Source organism: Phyllobates terribilis, unplaced genomic scaffold (genome assembly GCF_046119375.1).
Source record: "Phyllobates terribilis strain yellow unplaced genomic scaffold, ASM4611937v1 Scaffold_3__8_contigs__length_932513732, whole genome shotgun sequence".
Classification (NCBI taxonomy): Eukaryota; Metazoa; Chordata; class Amphibia; order Anura; family Dendrobatidae; genus Phyllobates; species Phyllobates terribilis.
This window is the reverse complement of record NW_027362763.1, coordinates 2,249,416-2,275,596: the sequence shown is the minus strand read 5'-3', so window position 1 is coordinate 2,275,596 and position 26,181 is coordinate 2,249,416. Positions and strand designations below refer to the sequence as shown.

The following is a 26,181-nucleotide window of genomic DNA, read 5'->3' as shown; positions in this document are numbered from 1 at the left end:
CACCAATGCCCACCCTGACATTGCTTTCGTATTGGAGACTAACCCTACAAAGTATTTAATCAACAACTGAAGAGCAGAAGATCAGTTAGATGAGACAGTTGAAAAAAATCTAAGAAATATTCTCTTCAATTTTTTTCTCATTTTCGTGGTTGCTAAACTCTAAGAAGAAAGAAGAGCATGAGCCTTAACACGAAAAATTAAAACAGACTAAAAGCATCACCAAATGTGAAAAACAATTCATGCGTTGGCCAGGAATCGAACCTGGGTCAACAGCTTGGAAGGCAGTTATGCTCACCACTATACCACCAACACTTACAGAAGCCATGTTTTTTTCTTACATTTTCTGCACTAACAATACAAAATTATTAGTAAAAAGTAAGACGTGCCAGGAAAAAAAAAACCCACATAAGTATTGCATTGACCAGGAATCAATCGCAGGTCAACTGCTTGGAAGGCAGGTTTGCTCACCACTATACCAAAAATGCTTAAGGTACCCAGCATTTTTTTCACATTTTCTGCACTAACCCTACAAAATTGTTAGTAAAAATTATGACGTGCCTGAAAAAAAAACAAACCCATGTTTTGCATTGGCCAGGAATCGAACCCGGGTCAACTGCTTGGAAGGCAGCTATGCTCACCACTATACCACCAATGCTTACAGGATCAGCTTTTTTTTTTACATTTTCTGCACTAACATTACAAAATAGTTTGTAAAATGTATGATATGCCAGAAATAAAACTACATAAGGATTGCATTGGCCGGGAATCGAACCCGGGTCAACTGCTTGGGAAGCAGCTATGCTCACCACTATACCACCAATGCATGAACCAGCTTGACTGGTTTGGGATTATGGCCGTTAAATCTGCTAAAGTTTTACTTAGAAAAAGGAGGACTGAATATGTCTTGAAAGAGCCAATTACTAAAAAGTTTAAAAACAAGGCAAAGCATTGTCCAAAACTCAAAGATGAATTCTTGTGAATCAGCTATGGAGCTTTTCCACCAATTCTTACAATTCTCTCAATTAGTTTCACTTTTTTGACAATAAGGTAACTAAACTCTTACCAAGAAAGAAAGTACACTATGAGCCTTAGCTCAAACAGATTACAAAGAGTCAACAGCAGCACCAAATTCCCCCTAAAGACCGCTGCCATTTTTGGCATTTTTAACACTAACTCTAAAGACAGAGGAGTTTTTGGAATCAGTTATGTAGCTTTTCCACCTCTGCCTACAAATTCTCTCGATTAGCTTTGCTTTCTGCCCACTAAGGTACCTAAAGTGTTACCAAGAAAGAAATAAAAGCATAAGCCTTAGCACAGAAAGTGAAAAAGATTCCAAACACCACCAAATGCAAAAAAACAATGAGTTCTTCAAGAATTAAACTATAGCCTATTGTTTTAAAAGCAACTACACCCACCAGCATAACACCAATGCCCACCCTGACATTGCTTTCGTATTGGAGACTAACCCTACAAAGTATTTAACCAACAACTGAAGAGCAGAAGATCAGTTAGATGAAACAGTTGAAAAAAATCTAAGAAATATTCTCTTCAATTTTTTTCTCATTTTCGTGGTTGCTAAACTCTAAGAAGAAAGAAGAGCATGAGCCTTAACACGAAAAATTAAAACAGACTAAAAGCATCACCAAATGTGAAAAACAATTCATGCGTTGGCCAGGAATCGAACCTGGGTCAACAGCTTGGAAGGCAGCTATGCTCACCACTATACCACCAACACTTACAGAAGCCATGTTTTTTTCTTACATTTTCTGCACTAACAATACAAAATTATTAGTAAAAAGTAAGACGTGCCAGGAAAAAAAAAACCCACATAAGTATTGCATTGACCAGGAATCAATCGCAGGTCAACTGCTTGGAAGGCAGGTTTGCTCACCACTATACCAAAAATGCTTAAGGTACCCAGCATTTTTTTCACATTTTCTGCACTAACCCTACAAAATTGTTAGTAAAAATTATGACGTGCCTGAAAAAAAACCACACCCATGTTTTGCATTGGCCGGGAATCGAACCCGGGTCAACTGCTTGGAAGACAGCTATGCTCATCACTGTACCACCAATGCTTACAGGATCAGCTTTTTTTTTTACATTTTCTGCACTAACATTACAAAATAGTTTGTAAAATGTATGATATGCCAGAAATAAAACTACATAAGTATTGCATTGGCCGGGAATCGAACCCGGGTCAACTGCTTGGGAAGCAGCTATGCTCACCACTATACCACCAATGCGTGAACCAGCTTGACTGGTTTGGGATTATGGCCGTTAAATCTGCTAAAGTTTTACTTAGAAAAAGGAGGACTGAATATGTCTTGAAAGAGCCAATTACTAAAAAGTTTAAAAACAAGGCAAAGCATTGTCCAAAACTCAAAGATGAATTCTTGTGAATCAGCTATGGAGCTTTTCCACCAATTCTTACAATTCTCTCAATTAGTTTCACTTTTTTGCAATAAGGTAACTAAACTCTTACCAAGAAAGAAAGTACACTATGAGCCTTAGCTCAAACAGATTACAAAGAGTCAACAGCAGCACTAAATTTCCCCTAAAGACCTCTGCCATTTTTGGCATTTTTAACACTAACTCTAAAGACAGAGGAGTTTTTGGAATCAGTTATGTAGCTTTTCCACCTCTGCCTACAAATTCTCTCAATTAGCTTTGCTTTCTGCCCACTAAGGTAGCTAAAGTGTTACCAAGAAAGAAATAAAAGCATAAGCCTTAGCACAGAAAGTGAAAAAGATTCCAAACACCACCAAATGCAAAAAAACAATGAGTTCTTCAAGAATTAAACTATGGCCTATTGTTTTAAAAGCAACTACACCCACCAGCATAACACCAATGCCAACCCTGACATTGCTTTCGTATTGGAGACTAACCCTACAAAGTATTTAATCAACAACTGAAGAGCAGAAGATCAGTTAGATGAGACAGTTGAAAAAAATCTAAGAAATATTCTCTTCAATTTTTTTCTCATTTTCGTGGTTGCTAAACTCTAAGAAGAAAGAAGAGCATGAGCCTTAACACGAAAAATTAAAACAGACTAAAAGCATCACCAAATGTGAAAAACAATTCATGCATTGGCCGGGAATCAAACCCGGGTCAACAGCTTGGAAGGCAGCTATTCTCACCACTATACCACCAACACTTACAGAAGCCATGTTTTCTTCTTACATTTTCTGCACTAATAATACAAAATTATTAGTAAAAAGTAAGACGTGCCAGGAAAAAAAAAACCCACAGAAGTATTGCATTGACCAGGAATCAATCGCAGGTCAACTGCTTGGAAGGCGGGCTTGCTCACCACTATACCAAAAATGCTTAAGGTACCCAGCATTTTTTTCACATTTTCTGCACTAACCCTACAAAATTGTTAGTAAAAATTATGACGTGCCTGAAAAAAAAACACACCCATGTTTTGCATTGGCCGGGAATCGAACCCGGGTCAACTGCTTGGAAGGCAGCTATGCTCACCACTATACCACCAATGCTTACAGGATCAGCTTTTTTTTTTACATTTTCTGCACTAACATTACAAAATAGTTTGTAAAATGTATGATATGCCAGAAATAAAACTACATAAGTATTGCATTGGCCGGGAATCGAACCCGGGTCAACTGCTTGGGAAGCAGCTATGCTCACCACTATACCACCAATGCATGAACCAGCTTGACTGGTTTGGGATTATGGCCGTTAAATCTGCTAAAGTTTTACTTAGAAAAAGGAGGACTGAATATGTCTTGAAAGAGCAAATTACTAAAAAGTTTAAAAACAAGGCAAAGCATTGTCCAAAACTCAAAGATGAATTCTTGTGAATCAGCTATGGAGCTTTTCCACCAATTCTTACAATTCTCTCAATTAGTTTCACTTTTTTGCAATAAGGTAACTAAACTATTACCAAGAAAGAAAGTACACTATGAGCCTTAGCTCAAACAGATTACAAAGAGTCAACAGCAGCACCAAATTCCCCCTAAAGACCTCTGCCATTTTTGGCATTTTTAACACTAACTCTAAAGACAGAGGAGTTTTTGGAATCGGTTATGTAGCTTTTCCACCTCTGCCTACAAATTCTCTCAATTAGTTTTGCTTTCTGCCCACTAAGGTAGCTAAAGTGTTACCAAGAAAGAAATAAAAGCATAAGCCTTAGCACAGAAAGTGAAAAAGATTCCAAACACCACCAAATGGAAAAAAAACATGAGTTCTTCAAGAATTAAACTATGACCTATTGTTTTAAAAGCAACTACACCCACCAGCATAACACCAATGCCAACCCTGACATTGCTTTCGTATTGGAGACTAACCCTACAAAGTATTTAATCAACAACTGAAGAGCAGAAGATCAGTTAGATGAGACAGTTGAAAAAAATCGAAGAAATATTCTCTTCAATATTTTTCTCATTTTCGTGGTTGCTAAACTCTAAGAAGAAAGAAGAGCATGAGCCTTAACACGATAAATTAAAACAGACTAAAAGCATCACCAAATGTGAAAAACAATTCATGCGTTGGCCAGGAATCGAACCTGGGTCAACAGCTTGGAAGGCAGCTATGCTCACCACTATACCACCAACACTTACAGAAGCCATTTTTTTTCTTACATTTTCTGCACTAACAATACAAAATTATTAGTAAAAAGTAAGACGTGCCAGGAAAAAAAAAACCCACATAAGTATTGCATTGACCAGGAATCAATCGCAGGTCAACTGCTTGGAAGGCAGGTTTGCTCACCACTATACCAAAAATGCTTAAGGTACCCAGCATTTTTTTCACATTTTCTGCACTAACCCTACAAAATTGTTAGTAAAAATTATGACGTGCCTGAATAAAAAACACACCCATGTTTTGCATTGGCCGGGAATCGAACCCGGGTCAACTGCTTGGAAGGCAGCTATGCTCACCACTATACCACCAATGCTTACAGGATCAGCTTTTTTTTTTACATTTTCTGCACTAACATTACAAAATAGTTTGTAAAATGTATGATATGCCAGAAATAAAACTACATAAGTATTGCATTGGCCGGGAATCGAACCCGGGTCAACTGCTTGGGAAGCAGCTATGCTCACCACTATACCACCAATGCATGAACCAGCTTGACTGGTTTGGCATTATGGCCGTTAAATCTGCTAAAGTTTTACTTAGAAAAAGGAGGACTGAATATGTCTTGAAAGAGCCAATTACTAAAAAGTTTAAAAACAAGGCAAAGCATTGTCCAAAACTCAAAGATGAATTCTTGTGAATCAGCTATGGAGCTTTTCCACCAATTCTTACAATTCTCTCAATTAGTTTCACTTTTTTGCAATAAGGTAACTAAACTATTACCAAGAAAGAAACTACACTATGAGCCTTAGCTCAAACAGATTACAAAGAGTCAACAGCAGCACCAAATTCCCCCTAAAGACCTCTGCCATTTTTGGCATTTTTAACACTAACTCTAAAGACAGAGGAGTTTTTGGAATCAGTTATGTAGCTTTTCCACCTCTGCCTACAAATTCTCTCAATTAGCTTTGCTTTCTGCCCACTAAGGTAGCTAAAGTGTTACCAAGAAAGAAATAAAAGCATAAGCCTTAGCACAGAAAGTGAAAAAGATTCCAAACACCACCAAATGCAAAAAAACAATGAGTTCTTCAAGAATTAAACTATGGCCTATTGTTTTAAAAGCAACTACACCCACCAGCATAACACCAATGCCAACCCTGACATTGCTTTCGTATTGGAGACTAACCCTACAAAGTATTTAATCAACAACTGAAGAGCAGAAGATCAGTTAGATGAGACAGTTGAAAAAAATCTAAGAAATATTCTCTTCAATTTTTTTCTCATTTTCGTGGTTGCTAAACTCTAAGAAGAAAGAAGAGCATGAGCCTTAACACGAAAAATTAAAACAGACTAAAAGCATCACCAAATGTGAAAAACAATTCATGCATTGGCCGGGAATCAAACCCGGGTCAACAGCTTGGAAGGCAGCTATTCTCACCACTATACCACCAACACTTACAGAAGCCATGTTTTCTTCTTACATTTTCTGCACTAACAATACAAAATTATTAGTAAAAAGTAAGACGTGCCAGGAAAAAAAAAACCCACAGAAGTATTGCATTGACCAGGAATCAATCGCAGGTCAACTGCTTGGAAGGCGGGCTTGCTCACCACTATACCAAAAATGCTTAAGGTACCCAGCATTTTTTTCACATTTTCTGCACTAACCCTACAAAATTGTTAGTAAAAATTATGACGTGCCTGAAAAAAAAACACACCCATGTTTTGCATTGGCCGGGAATCGAACCCAGGTCAACTGCTTGGAAGGCAGCTATGCTCACCACTATACCACCAATGCTTACAGGATCAGCTTTTTTTTTTACATTTTCTGCACTAACATTACAAAATAGTTTGTAAAATGTATGATATGCCAGAAATAAAACTACATAAGTATTGCATTGGCCGGGAATCGAACCTGGGTCAACTGCTTGGGAAGCAGCTATGCTCACCACTATACCATCAATGCATGAACCAATTTGACTGGTTTGGGATTATGGCCGTTAAATCTGCTAAAGTTTTACTTAGAAAAAGGAGGACTGAATATGTCTTGAAAGAGCCAATTACTAAAAAGTTTAAAAACAAGGCAAAGCATTGTCCAAAACTCAAAGATGAATTCTTGTGAATCAGCTATGGAGTTTTTCCACCAATTCTTACAATTCTCTCAATTAGTTTCACTTTTTTGACAATAAGGTAACTAAACTCTTACCAAGAAAGAAAGTAAACTATGAGCCTTAGCTCAAACAGATTACAAAGAGTCAACAGCAGCACCAAATTCCCCCTAAAGACCTCTGCCATTTTTGGCATTTTTAACACTAACTCTAAAGACAGAGGAGTTTTTGGAATCAGTTATGTAGCTTTTCCACCTCTGCCTACAAATTCTCTCAATTAGCTTTGCTTTCTGCCCACTAAGGTAGCTAAAGTGTTACCAAGAAAGAAATAAAAGCATAAGCCTTAGCACAGAAAGTGAAAAAGAGTCCAAACACCACCAAATGGAAAAAAACAATGAGTTCTTCAAGAATTAAACTATGGCCTATTGTTTTAAAAGCAACTACACCCACCAGCATAACACCAATGCCAACCCTGACATTGCTTTCGTATTGGAGACTAACCCTACAAAGTATTTCATCAACAACTGAAGAGCAGAAGATCAGTTAGATGAGACAGTTGAAAAAAATCTAAGAAATATTCTCTTCAATTTTTTTCTCATTTTCGTGGTTGCTAAACTCTAAGAAGAAAGAAGAGCATGAGCCTTAACACGAAAAATTAAAACAGACAAAAAGCATCACCAAATGTGAAAAACAATTCATGCGTTGGCCGGGAATCAAACCCGGGTCAACAGCTTGGAAGGCAGCTATGCTCACCACTATACTACCAACACTTACAGAAGCCATGTTTTTTTCTTACATTTTCTGCACTAACAATACAAAATTATTACTAAAAAGTAAGACGTGCCAGGAAAAAAAACCCCACATAAGTATTGCATTGATCAGGAATCAATCGCAGATCAACTGCTTGGAAGGCAGGTTTGCTCACCACTATACCAAAAATGCTTAAGGTACCCAGCATTTTTTTCACATTTTCTGCACTAACCCTACAAAATTGTTAGTAAAAATTATGACGTGCCTGAAAAAAAAACACACCCATGTTTTGCATTGGCCAGGAATTGAACCGGGGTCAACTGCTTGGAAGGCAGCTATGCTCACCACTATACCACCAATGCTTACAGGATCAGCCTTTTTTTTTACATTTTCTGCACTAACATTACAAAATAGTTTGTAAAATGTATGATATGCCATAAATAAATCTACATAAGTATTGCATTGGCCGGGAATCGAACCCGGGTCAACTGCTTGGGAAGCAGCTATGCTCACCACTATACCATCAATGCATGAACCGACTTGACTGGTTTAGGATTATGGCCGTTAAATCTGCTAAAGTTTTACTTAGAAAAAGGAGGACTGAATATGTCTTGAAAGAGCCAATTACTAAAAAGTTTAAAAACAAGGCAAAGCATTGTCCATAACTCAAAGATGAATTCTTGTGAATCAGCTATGGTGTTTTTCCACCAATTCTTACAATTCTCTCAATTAGTTTCACTTTTTTGACAATAAGGTAACTAAACTCTTACCAAGAAAGAAAGTACACTATGAGCCTTAGCTCAAAAAGACTACAAAGAGTCAGCACCAGCACCAAATTCCACCTAAAGACCTCTGCCATTTTTGGCATTTTTAACACTAACTCTAAAGACAGAGGAGTTTTTGGAATCAGTTATGTAGCTTTTCCACCTCTGCCTACAAATTCTCTCAATTAGCTTTGCTTTTTGCCAACTAAGGTAGCTAAAGTGTTACCAAGAAAGAAATAAAAGCATAAGCCTTAGCACAGAAAGTGAAAAAGAGTCCAAACACCACCAAATGCAAAAAAACAATGAGTTATTCAAGAATTAAACTATGGCCTATTGTTTTAAAAGCATCTACACCCACCAGCATAACACCAATGCCAACCCTGACATTGCTTTCATATTGGAGACTAACCCTACAAAGTGTTTAATCAACAACTGAAGAGCAGAAGATCAGTTAGATGAGACAGTTGAAAAAATGCTAAGAAATATTCTCTTCAATTTTTTTCTCATTTTCGTGGATGTTAAACTCTAAGAAGAAAGAAGAGCCTGAGACTTAACACGAAAAATTAAAACAGACTAAAAGCATCACCAAATGTGAAAAACAATTCATGCGTTGGCTGAGAATCGAACTCGGGTCAACTACTTGGAAGGCAACGATTCTCACCACTATACCACCAACAATTACAGAAGCCATGTTTTTTGCTTTCATTTTCTGCACTAACAATACAAAATTATTAGTAAAAAGTAAGACGTGCCAGGAAAAAAAACCCCACATAAGTATTGCATTGACCAGGAATCAATCGCAGGTCAACTGCTTGGAAGGCAGGTTTGCTCACCATTATACCAAAAATGCTTAAGGTACCCAGCATTTTTTTCACATTTTCTGCACTAACCCTACAAAATTGTTAGTAAAAAGTATGACGTGCCTGAAAAAAATACACACCTAAGTTTTGCATTGGCCAGGAATCGAACCCGGGTCAACTGCTTGGAAGGCAGCTATGCTCACCACTATACCACCAATGCTTACAGGATCAGCCTTTTTTTTTACATTTTCTGCACTAACATTACAAAATAGTTTGTAAAATGTATGATATGCCAGAAATAAAACTACATAAGTATTGCATTGGCCGGGAATCGAACCCGGGTCAACTGCTTGAGAAGCAGCTATGCTCACCACTATACCACCAATGCATGAACCAACTTGACTGGTTTGGGATTATGGCTGTTAAATCTGCTAAAGTTTTACTTAAAAAAAGGAGGACTGAATATGTCTTGAAAGAGCCAATTACTAAAAAGTTTAAAAACAAGGCAAAGCATTGTCCAAAACTCAAAGATGAATTCTTGTGAATCAGCTATGGAGCTTTTCCACCAATTCTTACAATTCTCTCAATTATTTTCACTTTTTTGCCAATAAGGTAACTAAACTCTTACCAAGAAAGAAAGTACACTATGAGCCTTAGCTCAAACAGATTACAAAGAGTCAACAGCAGCACCAAATTCCCCCTAAAGACCTCTGCCATTTTTGGCATTTTTAACACTAACTCTAAAGACAGAGGAGTTTTTGGAATCAGTTATGTAGCTTTTCCACCTCTGCCTACAAATTCTCTCAATTAGCTTTGCTTTTTGCCAACTAAGGTAGCTAAAGTGTTACCAAGAAAGAAATAAAAGCATAAGCCTTAGCACAGAAAGTGAAAAAGATTCCAAACACCACCAAATGCAAAAAAACAATGAGTTCTTCAAGAATTAAACTATGGCCTATTGTTTTATAAGCAACTACACCCACCAGCATAACACCAATGCCAACCCTGACATTGCTTTCATATTGAAGACTAACCCTACAAAGTGTTTAATCAACAACTGAAGAGCAGAAGATCAGTTAGATGAGACAGTTGAAAAAAAGCTAAGAAATATTCTCTTCAATTTTTTTCTCATTTTCGTGGTTGCTAAACTCTAAGAAGAAAGAAGAGCATGAGCCTTAACACGAAAAATTAAAACAGACTAAAAGCATCACCAAATGTGAAAAACAATTCATGTGTTGGCTGAGAATCGAACTAGGGTCAACTGCTTGGAAGGCAGCGATTCTCACCAATATACCACCAACACTTACAGAAGCCATGTTTTTTTCTTACATTTTCTGCACTAACAATACAAAATTATTAGTAAAAAGTAAAACGTGCCAGGAAAAAAAAACCCACATAAGTATAGCATTGACCAGGAATCAATCACAGGTCAACTGCTTGGAAGGCAGGTTTGCTCACCACTATACCAAAATGCTTAAGGTACCCAGCATTTTTTTCACATTTTCTGCACTAACCCTACAAAATTGTTAGTAAAAAGTATGACGTGCCTGAAAAAAAAAAAACACCGATGTTTTGTATTGGCTGGGAATTGAACCCGGGTCAACTGCTTGGAAGGCAGCTATGCTCACCACTATACCACCAATGCTTACAGGGTCAGCTTTTTTTTTTACATTTTCTGCACTAACATTACAAAATAGTTTGTAAAATGTATGATATGACAGAAATAAAGCTACATAAGTATTGCATTGGCTGGAAATCGAACACGGGTCAACTGCTTGGGTAGCAGCTATGCTCACCACTATACCACCAATGCATGAACCCACTTGACTGGTTTGGGATTTTGGCTGTTAAATCTGCTAAAGTTTTACTTAAAAAAGGAGGACTGAATATGTTTTGAAAGAGCCAATTACTAAAAAGTTTGAAAACAAGGCAAAGCATTGTCCAAAACTCAAAGATGAATTCTTGTCAATCAGCTATATAGCTTTTCCACCAATTCTTACATTTCTCTCAATTATTTTCACTTTTTTGCCAATAAAGTAGCTAAACTCTTACCAAGAAAGAAAGTACACTATGAGCCTTAGCTCAAACAGATTACAAAGAGTCAACAGCAGCACCAAATTCCCCCTAAAGACCTCTGCCATTTTTGGCATTTTTAACACTAACTCTAAAGACAGAGGAGTTTTTGGAATCAGTTATGTAGCTTTTCCACCTCTGCCTACAAATTCTCTCAATTAGCTTTGCTTTCTGCCCACTAAGGTAGCTAAAGTGTTACCAAGAAAGAAATAAAAGCATAAGCCTTACCACAGAAAGTGAAAAAGATTCCAAACACCACCAAATACAAATAAACAATGAGTTCTTCAAGAATTAAACTATGGCCTATTGTTTTAAAAGCAACTACACCCACCAGCATAACACCAATGCCAACCCTGACATTGCTTTCGTATTGAAGACTAACCCTACAAAGTATTTAATCAACAACTGAAGAGCAGAAGATCAGTTAGATGAGACAGTTGAAAAAAATCTAAGAAATATACTCTTCAATTTTTTTCTCATTTTCGTGGTTGCTAAACTCTAAGATGACAGAAGAGCATGAGCCTTAACATGAAAAATTTAAACAGACTAAACGCATCACCAAATGTGAAAAACAATTCATGCATTGGCTGGGAATCGAACCCAGGTCAACTGCTTGGAAGGCAGCTATGCTCACCACTATACCACCAACACTTACAGAAGCCATGTTTTTTTCTTACATTTTCTGCACTAACAATACAAAATTATTAGTAAAAAGTAAGACGTGCCAGGAAAAAAAAACCCACATAAGTATTGCATTGGCCAGGAATGAAACCCGGGTCAACTGCTTGGGAAGCAGCTATGCTCACCACTATACCACCAATGCACGAACCAACTTGACTGGTTTGGGATTATGGCTGTTAAATCTGCTAAAGTTTTACTTAAAAAAGGAGGACTGAATATGTCTTGAAAGAGCCAATTACTAAAAAGTTTAAAAACAATGCAAAGCATTGTCCAAAACTCAAAGATGAATTCTTGTGAATCAGCTATGGAGCTTTTCCACCAATTCTTACAATTCTCTCAATTTTTTTCACTTTTTTGCCAATAAGGTAACTAAACTCTTACCAAGAAAGAATGTACACTATGAGCCTTAGCTCAAAAAGATTACAAAGAGTCAGCACCAGCACCAAATTCCCCCTAAAGACCTCTGCCATTTTTGGCATTTTTAACACTAACTCTAAAGACAGAGGAGTTTTTGGAATCAGTTATGTAGCTTTTCCACCTCTGCCTACAAATTTTCTCAATTAGCTTTGCTTTTTGCCAACTAAGGTAGCTAAAGTGTTACCAAGAAAGAAATAAAAGCATAAGCCTTAGCACAGAAAGTGAAAAAGAGTCCAAACACCACCAAATGCAAAAAAACAATGAGTTCTTCAAGAATTAAACTATGGCCTATTGTTTTAAAAGCAACTACACCCACCAGCATAACACCAATGCCAACCCTGACATTGCTTTCATATTGGAGACTAACCCTAGAAAGTGCTTAAACAACAACTGAAGAGCAGAAGATCAGTTAGATGAGACAGTTGAAAAAAAGCTAAGAAATATTCTCTTCAATTTTTTTCTCATTTTCGTGGTTGCTAAACTCTAAGAAGAAAGAAGAGCCTGAGACTTAACACGAAAAATTAAAACAGACTAAAAGCTTCACCAAATGTGAAAAACAATTCATGCGTTGGCTGAGAATCAAACTCGGGTCAACTACTTGAAAGGCAGCGATTCTCACCACTATACCACCAACACTTACAGAAGCCATGTTTTTTTCTTACATTTTCTGCACTAACAATACAAAATTATTAGTAAAAAGTAAGACGTGCCAGGAAAAAAAAACCCACATAAGTATTGCATTGACCAGGAATCAATCGCAGGTCAACTGCTTGGAAGGCAGGTTTGCTCACCACTATACCAAAAATGCTTAACGTACCCAGCATTTTTTTCACATTTTCTGCACTAACCCTACAAATTTGTTAGTAAAAAGTATGGCGTGACCGAAAAAAAAAAACACCAATGTTTGGTATTGGCCGGGAATTGAACCCGAGTCAACTGCTTGGAAGGCAGCTATGCTCACCACTATACCATCAATGCTTACAGGGTCAGCTTTTTTTTTTACATTTTCTGCACTAACATTACAAAATAGTTTGTAAAATGTATGATATGCCAGAAATAAAGCTACAAAAGTATTGCATTGGCTGGAAATCGAACCCGGGTCAACTGCTTGGGAAGCAGCTATGCTCACCACTATACCACCAATGCATGAACCCACTTGACTGGTTTGGGATTTTGGCTGTTAAATCTGCTAAAGTTTTACTTAAAAAAGGAGGACTGAATATGTCTTGAAAGAGCCAATTACTAAAAAGTTTAAAAACAAGGCAAAGCATTGTCCAAAACTCAAAGATGAATTCTTGTGAATCAGCTATGTAGCTTTTCCACCAATTCTTACATTTCTCTCAATTATTTTCATTTTTTGCCAATAAGGTAACTAAACTCTTACCAAGAAAGAAAGTACACTATGAGCCTTAGCTCAAACAGATTACAAAGAGTCAACAGCAGCACCAAATTCCCCCTAAAGACCTCTGCCATTTTTGGCAGTTTTAACACTAACTCTAAAGACAGAGGAGTTTTTGGAATCAGTTATGCAGCTTTTCCACCTCTGCCTACAAATTCTCTCAATTAGCTTTGCTTTTTGCCAACTAAGGTAGCTAAAGTGTTACCAAGAAAGAAATAAAAGCATAAGCCTTAGCACAGAAAGTGAAAAAGATTCCAAACACCACCAAATGGAAAAAAACAATGAGTTCTTCAAGAATTAAACTATGGCCTATTGTTTTAAAAGCAACTACACCCACCAGCATAACACCAATGCCAACCCTGACATTGCTTTCATATTGGAGACTAACCCTACAAAGTGTTTAATCAACAACTGAAGAGTAGTGTTGAGCCACCCCCATAGTGTTCGAGTTCGGTTCGGTTCGTCGAACACCCGTGTGTTCGCCGAACTGTTCGTCGAACACTTTAGAACACCGTCGAACACCGTTAAAACCAATGGCAGGCAACAAAAACACATAGAAACACATAGAAAACACCTTCAAAGGTGTCCAAAAGCTGACAAACTGCTCAGAAGACATAACTAACACATGGAAAAGTGACAAGTACATATAGTCATGCGAAAATAAAAGAGGTGGAGGAGTAAAAGGAGGGGGAGACACAGATATAGGCATGTCATGCCCTTCTAAAATCCAAAAAGTGAGAAGCCGACACGGCCAGTCCGCTCCTGCCCGTGCCACCTCCGTGTCGCCGGGTTTGTGCCAGAGCCGCGGTGAACCCTGATGGCCAGCCCCCCTCTCCCATTACTGGTGCCTGTCCGCTGGTGGGTCGAGCGAGCCCCCCTGTGGTGGAGGCAGCTCTAAGCTTTTTAATTTAAATTGTCTCTCTAATTTGAATGAATACACTTTAAATCCATTTACAAGGATCTATTGGAGGGCAAGTCTAATGCCAGCAGCCGCGTAATTCCAGCTCCAGTAGCGTCCACTAAAGCTGCTGCAGTTAAAAAGCTTTTTTAAGGATCGAGCTCGGCTGTCCACCGCAAGGCACCCTACTGCCAGTCCCATCCCCTATGCCTTGGGGTGCCTCCTGATGCTCTTCACTGAGTATCCCGTGGTCCCGAAGCATTTCCTTTGAAAAAATTAAGTGTCCAAACTACAGGTGGTGTAGCTTGCTTAACAGCCGGGATAATCCGCTGACTAGCAGACACTGCTACTAGGCACAAAGTATTTCCTGGGCTAGATGCAGTTAAAAATTTGTAATTAGATACTCTCGTTGGATGCTGAGAAAGCATTCCATAGAGTCTCCTGGCACGCCATATATGATTCTCTTAAAACGCTTGGGGTAGGGGTCTAGGGGACCATTTTATAGCCAAAATCACGGCCCTGTATCACAATACGTCACCTAGGCTGAAGATAAATGGAACTGTAGCACCCTGAGGGCTCGGTTGCTACAGAGGTATTGCACCTCACCCAGAGGTGTGATATCTCACTCTCAGGTAAGGATGGAGTGTGGATCAGGACCCGACACCTGCATGCATTACACCACATTGCCGTGGGGCAGGGCGACCAATATGCCCCTGAGATGGGCACGACAGTCCCTGTCCCTGGCTGGAGTGGGGGGAGGGGGCACTGAGGAAGGGGAACCCTGTAGTGCAGGAGCAGGGAGGAAGCAGTTCCTGGGTGCATTGAGAAGGGAGTATAAAAGGTGGGCACCATCTTAGTTCAGTGCAGAGAAGTCTGAGCAGAAGTGGCAGGGAGCAGGGGCTCTGCATGAGTAACAGAGGCCCAGGCCTGGAAGAGGGAGAAGGAAGGAAGAGGAGCGGAGAAGGCTCCAGGAACGAGGAATGAAGGGATCCCAAGGGTGCGCCACCTCACGCCCGAATCCACCTGCATGGAGGGGTCAGGCCAAAGGGGGAGACCGGTCCCCGAACTAGTGGAGGCAGGAAACGACCCTCAGCTAGAAACCGGAGGCTCTGACATTTTATGTGGCGCAGCCCCTCGCTACACCCGCTAGGAAGGCACCACATAGGGTCAGGGAAACTGGCGCCAAGTTTACCAAGAGGAGGCCCGAGGCAGCCGGACAGAAGTGTTGGTAAGAAAGGCCAGACAAAGGACACACAAAGGGGGTCCTGTGAAGTGCTCCAAAGTTATCTGGGAGTTGTCTGAGCCCCTCACCTGGTGAGCACAGTACGACGTGGGCAGCCGTTACCTGCAGACGTGGTCTGGATAATAAGAACTGTGAGTAAAGGCCCTGAACTGCATCACTGACTCCGTGTCGTTACTGCTGCTGCCCTGCCCTGCACCATCACCCCCATCCTCCGCATACACTGCCCTGAGGCTATACTCCTCCCGTGGGGAGTTATGCTACGCTCTGCTGCACCCACAACACCAGCCTCAGCGGTCTGCCCTGTAGCGGCAGTTCACTCTGACCGCAATCCACGGGTGGCGTAGTCGGACATTTAAACATCAAAACCACATAAATAGTTCCGCCACTGGTTTGACCACCCTGAGCCACGGAACCGGGTCGCCGCCACGAAGACTACAACCACCAGCATCCACCAAAAAGGGTCCGGCTTCGGGTGTCCCAAGGCCCAGGGGGTGCATCAGAACATTTTCATCACCTTTCACAATCACCAATGGGACAAGGCAGGGATGTCCTCTGTCCCCTCTCTTATACATCCTAGTGACGGAGCACCTGCTCTCATCAATTCGCCATAACCCCAATATTAGGTGGATTGAGGTGGGAGGCACCGAGTACAAGTGCTCTCTATTTGCTGATGATGTCCTAGTATATATCACTCAATCACATATATCCATCCATGCTGCTATGGCTGAAATAGATCACTTTGTTACATGGTCAAATTTTAAAATCAATGCAGCGAAGTCTGAGGCCCTCGATGTCTCCCTCCCCAAATCCATATAGGATTCCATATAGGATTCCATCCAGTCCAACTTTCCCTTTGCCTGGCCCTCACAGGGTATCAAATACTTAGGAATTCCTATTCATAGAGACCTCTCCCATCTATGTTATCTTAATTTTGGGCCCTTTATTGAACAACTCCATACAGACCACGGTTGGCAAGTTAGAACTGTAAGATTCACTACGTGAACCACTGGTGTTTTGTGGAAAAGCACATGTACACTGTGTTCCAAATTATTATGCAAAAAGTGTTTAGGAGTGATAAGGGAAGAATTTGTTTGTTTGTCAGTTAAACTCATTGATGGTGATGTGTGTCAGGGCTCTTTATATCACTGTAAGCAATTGCAGACACCTGTGCTAATTAGTTTGGCAGGTGTGTCCAATGAAAGGCAAGACTACTTAAGAAGGCTCTCTCACATTATTAAGCAGCCTACATTTTCTGCCAAAATGGGAAAGAAAAAGGATGTGTCGGCTGCTGAGAAGCAACAAATTGTGGAGTGTTTAGGTCAAGGCATGACTACAATCAACATTGTGCGATGATCAGGATGAAGTGTCTTGGCAATCAAGAAGTATGTAGCTGATTCACAGTACACATGTGTGCGTGCTGATAAGGGCAAATTGAGGACTCTTTGCTACAGGCAATTACGTCAGGTTGAAAGAGCAGCGGCAAAAAAGCCTTGTCATAGCAGCAGACAAGTTTTTGAAGCTGCTTGTGCCTTCAACGTCCCCCGAACAACAAGATGCAGGGTCCTTCAGAGGTTTGCAGCTGTGCATACGCCATCCTGTCGACCTCCTCTATCCACTTCACACAAGCAGAAACGGCTCCAGTGGGCCAAACATTACATGAAGACTGATTTCAAAACTGTTTTGTTCACGGATGAGTGCCGTGCAGCGCTCGATGGTCCAGATGGATGGAGTGGAGGATGGCTGGTTGATGGACACCCCACGCAAACACGGCTACAGCGCCAACAAGGAGGAGGTGGAGTAATGTTTTGGGCTGGAATCATGGGGAGAGAGATTGTCGGCCCCTTTAGGATCCCTGAAGGCGCTAAAGATGAACTCCATAATGTATGTGGATTTTCTCAAACAGCACTTCCTGCCTTGGTTCAAGAAGAAGAACCGTGTATTTCACAGCAAGATCATTTTTCTGCATGATAATGCACCATCTCATGCTGCACATAAAACATCTGCATCTCTGGCTGATATGGGCATAAAAGGGGACAAACTTATGGTGTGACCCCCATGCTCCCCTGACCTCTACCCCATTCAGAACCTTTGGAGCATCATTAAAAGGAGTGTCTATGATGGCGGGAGGCAGTTCACATCTAAGCAACAGCTCTGGGAGGGTATTCTGTCCTCATGCAAAACAATTGAAGCAGAAACCATCCAAAACCTGACAAATTCAATGGACGAGAGAGTTCAGAAGCTCCTTTCGAACAAGGGGTCCTATGTGAAAATGTAACATCACCTAGAATAAAGTTTTGAGTTGAAAACTGTTTGATTTCAGTTTCTAACAACCTGCTAATGCTTATAATTTCAAAAATGACCATTTTTTTGGTCTTTATTAAAATGAAAAGGTTGATCGAAAAGTTTGGGGGATCTAAGAGTGTGGCAACCCAGTAGTCATGATTACTTCGAATTATGACAATATGAGGGTCATGCTGCAGGTAGTGCAGCAAGAAGGCACTTATGTGTCTTGCGCATCTCGGAGCCCCAAAATTATTTTCCGGGCTAGATGCAGCTAAAAATTATTATTAATTTTAAATCTGGTGAAGCTTTAGTATAGATGGCCTAATAGGATCAGTGCTGCACACTGCTACAAAGCCCAAATTATTTTCCAGCCAAGATACAGATAAACATGATTAGTAATTTGAAAGCTTAAAACGGTTGGTAGGGTGATTTTAACCAATCATCAAGCTTTTACTCTCCCCAGGATGACACAGGGGTAGAAAAGTCGTTTCGGATCCATGATTTGTTCATCTTTATGAACGTGAGTCTGTCTACATTATCAGTGGAGAGCCGCGTGCGCTTATCTGTCAGCACACCACCAGCAGCGCTGAACACACGTTCAGACAGAACGCTGGCTGCGGGGCATGACAAGATCTCCAAGGCGTAAGTGGCTAGCTCCGGCCATTTATCCAGATTGGAAGCCCAAAAAGAGCCAGGGTCCAGTGACACAGTCGTGGCTTCAATGTTTACTTGGAGATACTCCTGTACCATCGTCTCTAGGCGTTGACTATGTGTCAAACTTCTTGTCTCCTGTGGCCTTGCAAAGGATGGGCTAAAAAAGTGGTGAAATGATTCCGCAAAATTGATGTTACCAGCAGATACTGTGGTTCTGTTACGGTTTGAGTGCTGAACACTTGACGGTCCCACGGTTGGCAAGTTGGAACTGTGAGATTCACTACGTGCACCACTGGTATTTTGTGGAAAAGCACATGTAAGATTCTGCAACAGTCTCTGCTGATACTCCTGCATGCGTGCATCCCTTTCTATGGCAGGAATAATTTCTGCAAATTTACTTTTGTACCGGGGATCTAACAGTGTGGCAACCCAGTAGTCAGGATTATTTCTAATTCTCACAATTCGAGGGTCATGTTGCAGGTAGTGCAGCAAGAAGGCACTCATGTGTGTTGCGCATCCAGGAGCACCAAGTCCCTGTTGTGTTGGTGGCGAGGTAACAATCATGCTTCCTTCCTCTGTCCTCTCCCCCCAACCTCGCACAACAAAAATGTGATCAAGGTCTCCCTCATCTGATGAGTCTTCCATCAGTTCGTCCTCCACTTCTTCCTGGGCTCCTGCACCTTCCTCACTAGTTTGGCTGCTACCATGCGCCCTGGTAAAACCATCTCCCCCACCCTCACATGCCTGCCGCCTTGGTGCTGCCGACCGTCTGGACCTTGCAGATGTTAGCCCTTCCGCATACAACTCCTCCTCCTCTACTTCCTCCACCTCCTCTTGTGCCACCACCTGACTCCGAATTCTGTTTAACATGTGCTCCAGCATGTAAATCACCGGAATAGTCATGCTGATAATGGCATCGTCAGCACTAAACATCTTCGTCGCCATTTCAAAACTGTGCAGAAGGGTGCATAGGTCCCTGATCTGAGACCACTCCTCCAGCGTGATTTGCCCCACCTCTGGATCTCGTTGGCCCAGGCTATACGTCAGAACGTATTGCACCAGGGCTTGTCGGTGCTGCCACAGTCGCTGCAACATGTGCAGAGTTGAATTCCACCGGGTAGGCACATCGCATTTTAGCCGGTGAAGTGGCAGGCCCAACGACTTCTGTAGAGATGTAAGTCGCTGAGCTGCGGGCTGCGAACGGCGAAAGTGAGCACACAGCGACCGTGCCCTCTGCAGAAGGCCATCTAGTCTGGGATAGTGGTCTAAAAATTGCTGGACAACCAGGTTCAACACGTGAGCCATACAAGGCACGTGTGTGACATTGCCCAGACGAAGGGCCGCACCCAGGTTTGCAGCATTGTCGCACACGGCCTTCCCTTGTTTCAGGTCCAGTGGAGACAACCATTCATGAAATTGGTTCTCCAGAGCTGACCACAACTCCTCAGCTGTGTGACTCAAATTTCCCAGACATTTCAATGTAAAAACCGCCTGATGACGTTGAGCCCTACTGCCAGCATAGTAAGGAGGTGTGCAGAATCCCTTCTGCGCAGTTAGAAAGCTTGTGGCATGACCAGACAGGCTTTGGGTGCAGGTGGAAGACCGAGAGGAGGTTGAGGAGGCAGAAGCAGTGGAGGAACTTTGACATAAAGAGGATTGACGCACAACTCGTGGGGACGGCAAGACTTGGACAGCAGCCCCTTGTCCTGCTGTCACCATAGTTACCCAGTGACCAGTCAGCGACATGTAACGCTCCTGTCCATGCCTACTCGTCCAAGTGTCTGTGGTGAAATGCACCCTGTCACACACAGAGTTTCTCAAAGAAGCGGTGATGTTGTGTGTGACATGCTGGTGGAGCGCAGGCACACCTTTCTTTGAGAAGTAGTGCCGACTGGGCATCTGGTACTGGGGCACTGCGACGGACATAAGGTCTCGAAAATCCTCTGTGTCCACCAGGCGGAAAGGCAGCATTTCTGTAGCCAAGAGCTTGCAGATGGTGAAATTCAACCTCTTAGCTTTCTCATGGCTAGGAGGAAATGGTCTTTTACTTGTCCACATCTGAGGGACCGAGGGCTGGCTATTGTGCTTAGACGGGGTTGATAAGGGTGTCCCCGGCAAACTGCCGGTCTGTGAGGAAGATGCAGGCGGACATGTTAGGTTGCCTTGATCCAAAGGTGGTGCTATCGATGTCGGACAGCGCTCAACACCAGCTGGTGTTACCACCTCCAAAGAAAATGATGACCTGCCAATCACGCTGGCTGTTGCGGGTAAAGAGGTGGCAGGTGTGCGCCCCAAAACAGGTGTGACTGCTGTCCCCCCAGTCACAGAGGATGAAGAGGCCGCGGATGCACAAGATATGGGAGACGGTGGTTGGCCCGGCCGGCTAGGCCGCATTGTAGCACACTGAGCTTCCCACTGCAACTTATGCTTCATGTCCATGTGCCGGTTCATGCATGAAGTACTCAAACTATGTATTTTTTGGCCTCTACTTAGCTTTTGCTGACAAATGTTACAGATAACACGAGTTGGGTCATCTTTATCGATCTGAAAAAATGCCCAGGCTATGCAAGGCTTAGCACCCATGCGACCTGAAGAGCCACCACGACTTGTGGTGAGAGGCAGAGTTGTGTTTGAGGATGCAGTTGTTGACGTGCTTCCAGTACTACGTCTCTGTCCAGGAAGGCGCAACCTGACCTGGTCGTCACTAGCATCTTCCTCCACCTCCTCTGCTGACCTCATCTCTTGGCTGACTGTGGGTTGACAGTAAGTGGGATCTCCAACCTCATCATCATCACCCTGTGCGTTATCACACCCGTCGTCCTCAGAGCCAACCTGTTCCTGCCCTGACAAAAAACTAAAGTTGTCGCTCCAATCAGGTATTTGAGTCTTATCATCGTCTTCCTCATTGTCTCCACCAACAGGAGTTACAGTTTGGGAATGAGGGTCTACATTATGGTCAGAACCTTCTGCGTCTGGTCCTGGATCCGACTCATAAAGATTCTGGGCATCAGTGCAGATCATTTCCTCGTCTGGATTCACAGAAGCGCTGGAGTCGACCTCTGATTCCCAGGCTATAGTATGAGTAAACAGCTCTGCAGACTCAACCATCTGTTCTACCTCATACTCAGACGGGCAGCTGGAGATTTGGGAGCTGTGAGGAAGCAAGTGCGATTGGGGTGACACCTTTGAGGACTGGAGTATTTGTGATGTTGAAGTTGATGTGGAGGAGAGCCCACTTAAAGGAGCACTTGATATCCGTTGAAGCACCTGCTGTTTTTGTGCCTCATCTGGAATTTGTAGCAATTGGCGTGGCCGTAAGAAAGGGATCTTATCACATTGTCCGCTAAAAGAAGTAGACATTTTAGTTTGGCTGGAAGATGGTCTTTCTTCTGCAGATGTTACTGTTGCTTTAACACCTACCCCACGGACACAACCTTTTTTCCCCTTCCCAACACGCCTATTCCCCTTTCCACCAGCAGCAGACCTTTTTCCACTCATTTTGGTGGTTAACTAATTCACAACTCTGGAGTTGTTTGCACAAAAAAACAATGGATGGGAACCGAGCAGAGCTGAGTGGCCAAACTGTGGTATTAGGCCAAAACTATTGGCTGGGTTAGATGCAGAAAAAAATTATATTCAATTTGCAACCTGATGGAGGTCAGTATAGATGGACTAATAGAGAAAGTCCCACACACTGCTAGAAGGCCAAATATTTTTTCAGAGCTAGATGCAGATAAAAATTATTTTTAATTTGCAACCTGATGGAGGTCAGTATAGATGGACTAATAGAGAAAGTCCCACACACAGCTAGAAGCCCAATATTTTTTCAGAGGTAGATGCAGAAAAAAATTATTTTTAATTTGCAACCTGATGGAGATCAGTATAGATGGACTAATAGAGAAAGTCCCACACACAGCTAGAAGCCCAATATTTTTTCAGAGGTAGATGCAGAAAACAATATATTCAGTTTGCAACCTGATGGAGGTCTGTATAGATGGATTAATAGAACAAGTCCCACACACAGCTAGAAGCCCAATATTTTTTCAGAGGTAGATGCAGAAAAAAATATATTCAGTTTGCAACCTGATGGAGGTCTGTATAGATGGATTAATAGAACAAGTCCCACACACAGCTAGAAGCCCAATATTTTTTCAGAGGTAGATGCAGAAAAAAATATATTCAGTTTGCAACCTGATGGAGGTCTGTATAGATGGATTAATAGAACAAGTCCCACACACAGCTAGAAGCCCAATATTTTTTCAGAGGTAGATGCAGAAAAAAATATATTCAGTTTGCAACCTGATGGAGGTCTGTATAGATGGATTAATAGAACAAGTCCCACACACAGCTAGAAGCCCAATAATTTTTCAGAGGTAGATGCAGAAAAAAAAATATTCAGTTTGCAACCTGATGGAGGTCTGTATAGATGGATTAATAGAACAAGTCCCACACACAGCTAGAAGCCCAATATTTTTTCAGAGGTAGATGCAGAAAAAAATATATTCAGTTTGCAACCTGATGGAGGTCTGTATAGATGGATTAATAGAACAAGTCCCACACACAGCTAGAAGCCCAATATTTTTTCAGAGGTAGATGCAGAAAAAAATATATTCAGTTTGCAACCTGATGGAGGTCTGTATAGATGGATTAATAGAACAAGTCCCACACACAGCTAGAAGCCCAATATTTTTTCAGAGGTAGATGCAGAAAAAAATATATTCAGTTTGCAACCTGATGGAGGTCAGTATAGATGGACTAATACAACAAGTCCCACACACAGCTAGAAGCCCAATATTTTTTCAGAGGTAGATGCAGAAAAAAATATATTCAGTTTGCAACCTGATGGAGGTCTGTATAGATGGATTAATAGAACAAGTCCCACACACAGCTAGAAGCCCAATATTTTTTCAGAGGTAGATGCAGAAAAAAATATATTCAGTTTGCAACCTGATGGAGGTCTGTATAGATGGATTAATAGAACAAGTCCCACACACAGCTAGAAGCCAAATATTTTTTCAGAGGTAGATGCAGAAAAAAATATATTCAGTTTGCAACCTGATGGAGGTCTGTATAGATGGATTAATAGAACAAGTCCCACACACAGCTAGAAGCCCAATATTTTTTCAGAGGTAGATGCAGAAAAAAATATATTCAGTTTGCAACCTGATGAAGGTCTGTATAGATGGATTAATAGAACAAGTCCCACACACAGCTAGAAGCCCAATATTTTTTCAGAGGTAGATGCAGAAAAAAATATATTCAGTTTGCAACCTGATGGAGGTCAGTATAGATGGACTAATACAACAAGTCCCACACACAGCTAGAAGAACAATATTTTTTCAGAGGTAGATGCAGAAAAAAATATATTCAGTTTGCAACCTGATGGAGGTCTGTATAGATGGATTAATAGAACAAGTCTCACACACAAGTAGAAGCCCAATATTTTTTCAGAGGTAGATGCAGAAAAAAATATATTCAGTTTGCAACCTGATGGAGGTCTGTATAGATGGATTAATAGAACAAGTCTCACACACAGCTAGAAGCCCAATATTTTTTCAGAGGTAGATGCAGAAAAAAATATATTCAGTTTGCAACCTGATGGTAGTCAGTATAGATGGACTAATACAACAAGTCCCACACACAGCTAGAAGCCCAATATTTTTTCAGAGGTAGATGCAGAAAAAAATATATTCAGTTTGCAACCTGATGGAGGTCTGTATAGATGGATTAATAGAACAAGTCCCACACACAGCTAGAAGCCCAATATTTTTTCAGAGGTAGATGCAGAAAAAAATATATTCAGTTTGCAACCTGATGGAGGTCTGTATAGATGGATTAATAGAACAAGTCCCACACACAGCTAGAAGCCCAATATTTTTTCAGAGGTAGGTGCAGAAAAAAATATATTCAGTTTGCAACCTGATGGAAGTCTGTATAGATGGATTAATAGAACAAGTCCCACACACAGCTAGAAGCCCAATATTTTTTCAGAGGTAGATGCAGAAAAAAATATATTCAGTTTGCAACCTGATGGAGGTCTGTATAGATGGATTAATAGAACAAGTCCCACACACAGCTAGAAGCCCAATATTTTTTCAGAGATAGATGCAGAAAAAAATATATTCAGTTTGCAACCTGATGGAGGTCTGTATAGATGGATTAATAGAACAAGTCCCACACACAGCTAGAAGCCCAATATTTTTTCAGAGGTAGATGAAGAAAAAAATATATGCAGTTTGCAACCTGATGGAGGTCAGTATAGATGGACTAATACAACAAGTCCCACACACAGCTAGAAGCCCAATATTTTTTCAGAGCTAGATGCAGAAAAAAATTATATTCAATTTGCAACCTGATGGAGGTCAGTATAGATGGACTAATAGAATGATGCTATGCCCAAAAGATTTTACTTCACTAGGTGCAGTAAAAAAATTGGTGTTCTATACACAGTTGGTATATCTTGCAACACAGATAGGCTACTCCACTGACTAACACACTCTGCAATAGGCCAAGAAGGATTAGCTTTGCTAGATTCAGCCAAATGCTGTGAAAAAAACTTGCACAGCACTGGCACAGACCTGCCTGGCAAAAACTGATAGGAACTGATGTAACCTAGTCCTGAAAAGGACTCCAATTACAATTAGTCTTTACTCCCACAATCTATCTATTTAAGAGCACAGACCTGCCTGATAAAAGTCGTAGGAAATGCTGTAACCTAGTCCTTAAAAGGACTGCAATCACAACTATTCCCTACTCCCAAGCTATCTGTATATTTGTGCGAAACTTGGCTTGAAATTAACAAGGTATAGTGCACACAGCAACAGCGGTGCCGTCTAACACGCAGCTGCAGCAGTGAGAAAATGGTGGCGACGGGGAAAATGGCTTGGTCTTATAGGGCAAGGACATGTGACATACACTGCCAATGACACATGCCCTTGCTTGTGTGAAAAAAAGCACTTCGCTCCGTGTGTGCGCTGCTGATGGGCTGACAGATTGCACCTCCCCACTGCAAATGCGGGAAAGAGAAAAAAAAATGGAGATCTTCATTGTTCCTGCAGAGATCCATCCCCTGCCCCTCCCCCCACCCCGCTGTACACTCAAACTGCGTATTAAAATTAATTTTCATCATTACTGAGAAAAAATCCAGTTATGATTTTGGTGCATGAACAGTTATCGAACATAACCTCGAACAGCCGAATTTTTCTCAAATTGTTCGTGTTCGCCAAACGGCTCGAACACCGCCCAAAACAGCTCGAATTTGAGATTGGCGAACATTTCGAGTAGAACAACGCTCATCTCTACTGAAGAGCAGAAGATCAGTTAGATGAGACAGTTGAAAAAAATCTAAGAAATATTCTCTTCAATTTTTTTCTCATTTTCGTGGTTGCTAAACTCTAAGAAGAAAGAAGAACCTGAGACTTAACACGAAAAATTAAAACAGACTAAAAGCATCACCAAATGTGAAAATCAATTCATGCCTTGGCTGAGAATCAAACTCGGGTCAACTACTTGGAAAGCAACGATTCTCACCACTATACCACCAACACTTACAGAAGCCATGTTTTTTTC

The 26,181-nt window shown here is 41.2% G+C and overlaps 12 non-coding genes across 12 annotated transcripts; all 12 read right to left on the bottom strand.

The window, feature by feature from the left end:
• Nucleotides 1-583: 583 nt before the first annotated feature.
• Nucleotides 584-655, bottom strand: TRNAG-UCC (transfer RNA glycine (anticodon UCC)). Its single transcript has one exon. It is a non-coding gene; the product is annotated as a tRNA-Gly (tRNA).
• Nucleotides 656-751: 96 nt separating this feature from the next.
• Nucleotides 752-823, bottom strand: TRNAG-CCC (transfer RNA glycine (anticodon CCC)). The gene has a single exon. It is a non-coding gene; the product is annotated as a tRNA-Gly (tRNA).
• A 1,183-nt stretch (nucleotides 824-2,006) lies between these two features.
• Nucleotides 2,007-2,078, bottom strand: TRNAG-UCC (transfer RNA glycine (anticodon UCC)). The gene has a single exon. It is a non-coding gene; the product is annotated as a tRNA-Gly (tRNA).
• Nucleotides 2,079-2,174: 96 nt separating this feature from the next.
• Nucleotides 2,175-2,246, bottom strand: TRNAG-CCC (transfer RNA glycine (anticodon CCC)). Its single transcript has one exon. It is a non-coding gene; the product is annotated as a tRNA-Gly (tRNA).
• A 1,182-nt stretch (nucleotides 2,247-3,428) lies between these two features.
• TRNAG-UCC (transfer RNA glycine (anticodon UCC)) lies at nucleotides 3,429-3,500 on the bottom strand. The gene has a single exon. It is a non-coding gene; the product is annotated as a tRNA-Gly (tRNA).
• A 96-nt stretch (nucleotides 3,501-3,596) lies between these two features.
• On the bottom strand, nucleotides 3,597-3,668 carry TRNAG-CCC (transfer RNA glycine (anticodon CCC)). The gene has a single exon. It is a non-coding gene; the product is annotated as a tRNA-Gly (tRNA).
• A 1,181-nt stretch (nucleotides 3,669-4,849) lies between these two features.
• TRNAG-UCC (transfer RNA glycine (anticodon UCC)) lies at nucleotides 4,850-4,921 on the bottom strand. The gene has a single exon. It is a non-coding gene; the product is annotated as a tRNA-Gly (tRNA).
• Nucleotides 4,922-5,017: 96 nt separating this feature from the next.
• TRNAG-CCC (transfer RNA glycine (anticodon CCC)) lies at nucleotides 5,018-5,089 on the bottom strand. The gene has a single exon. It is a non-coding gene; the product is annotated as a tRNA-Gly (tRNA).
• Nucleotides 5,090-6,271: 1,182 nt separating this feature from the next.
• TRNAG-UCC (transfer RNA glycine (anticodon UCC)) lies at nucleotides 6,272-6,343 on the bottom strand. Its single transcript has one exon. It is a non-coding gene; the product is annotated as a tRNA-Gly (tRNA).
• Nucleotides 6,344-7,861: 1,518 nt separating this feature from the next.
• On the bottom strand, nucleotides 7,862-7,933 carry TRNAG-CCC (transfer RNA glycine (anticodon CCC)). Its single transcript has one exon. It is a non-coding gene; the product is annotated as a tRNA-Gly (tRNA).
• A 1,182-nt stretch (nucleotides 7,934-9,115) lies between these two features.
• Nucleotides 9,116-9,187, bottom strand: TRNAG-UCC (transfer RNA glycine (anticodon UCC)). Its single transcript has one exon. It is a non-coding gene; the product is annotated as a tRNA-Gly (tRNA).
• Nucleotides 9,188-11,616: 2,429 nt separating this feature from the next.
• TRNAG-UCC (transfer RNA glycine (anticodon UCC)) lies at nucleotides 11,617-11,688 on the bottom strand. The gene has a single exon. It is a non-coding gene; the product is annotated as a tRNA-Gly (tRNA).
• Nucleotides 11,689-26,181: the final 14,493 nt, after the last annotated feature.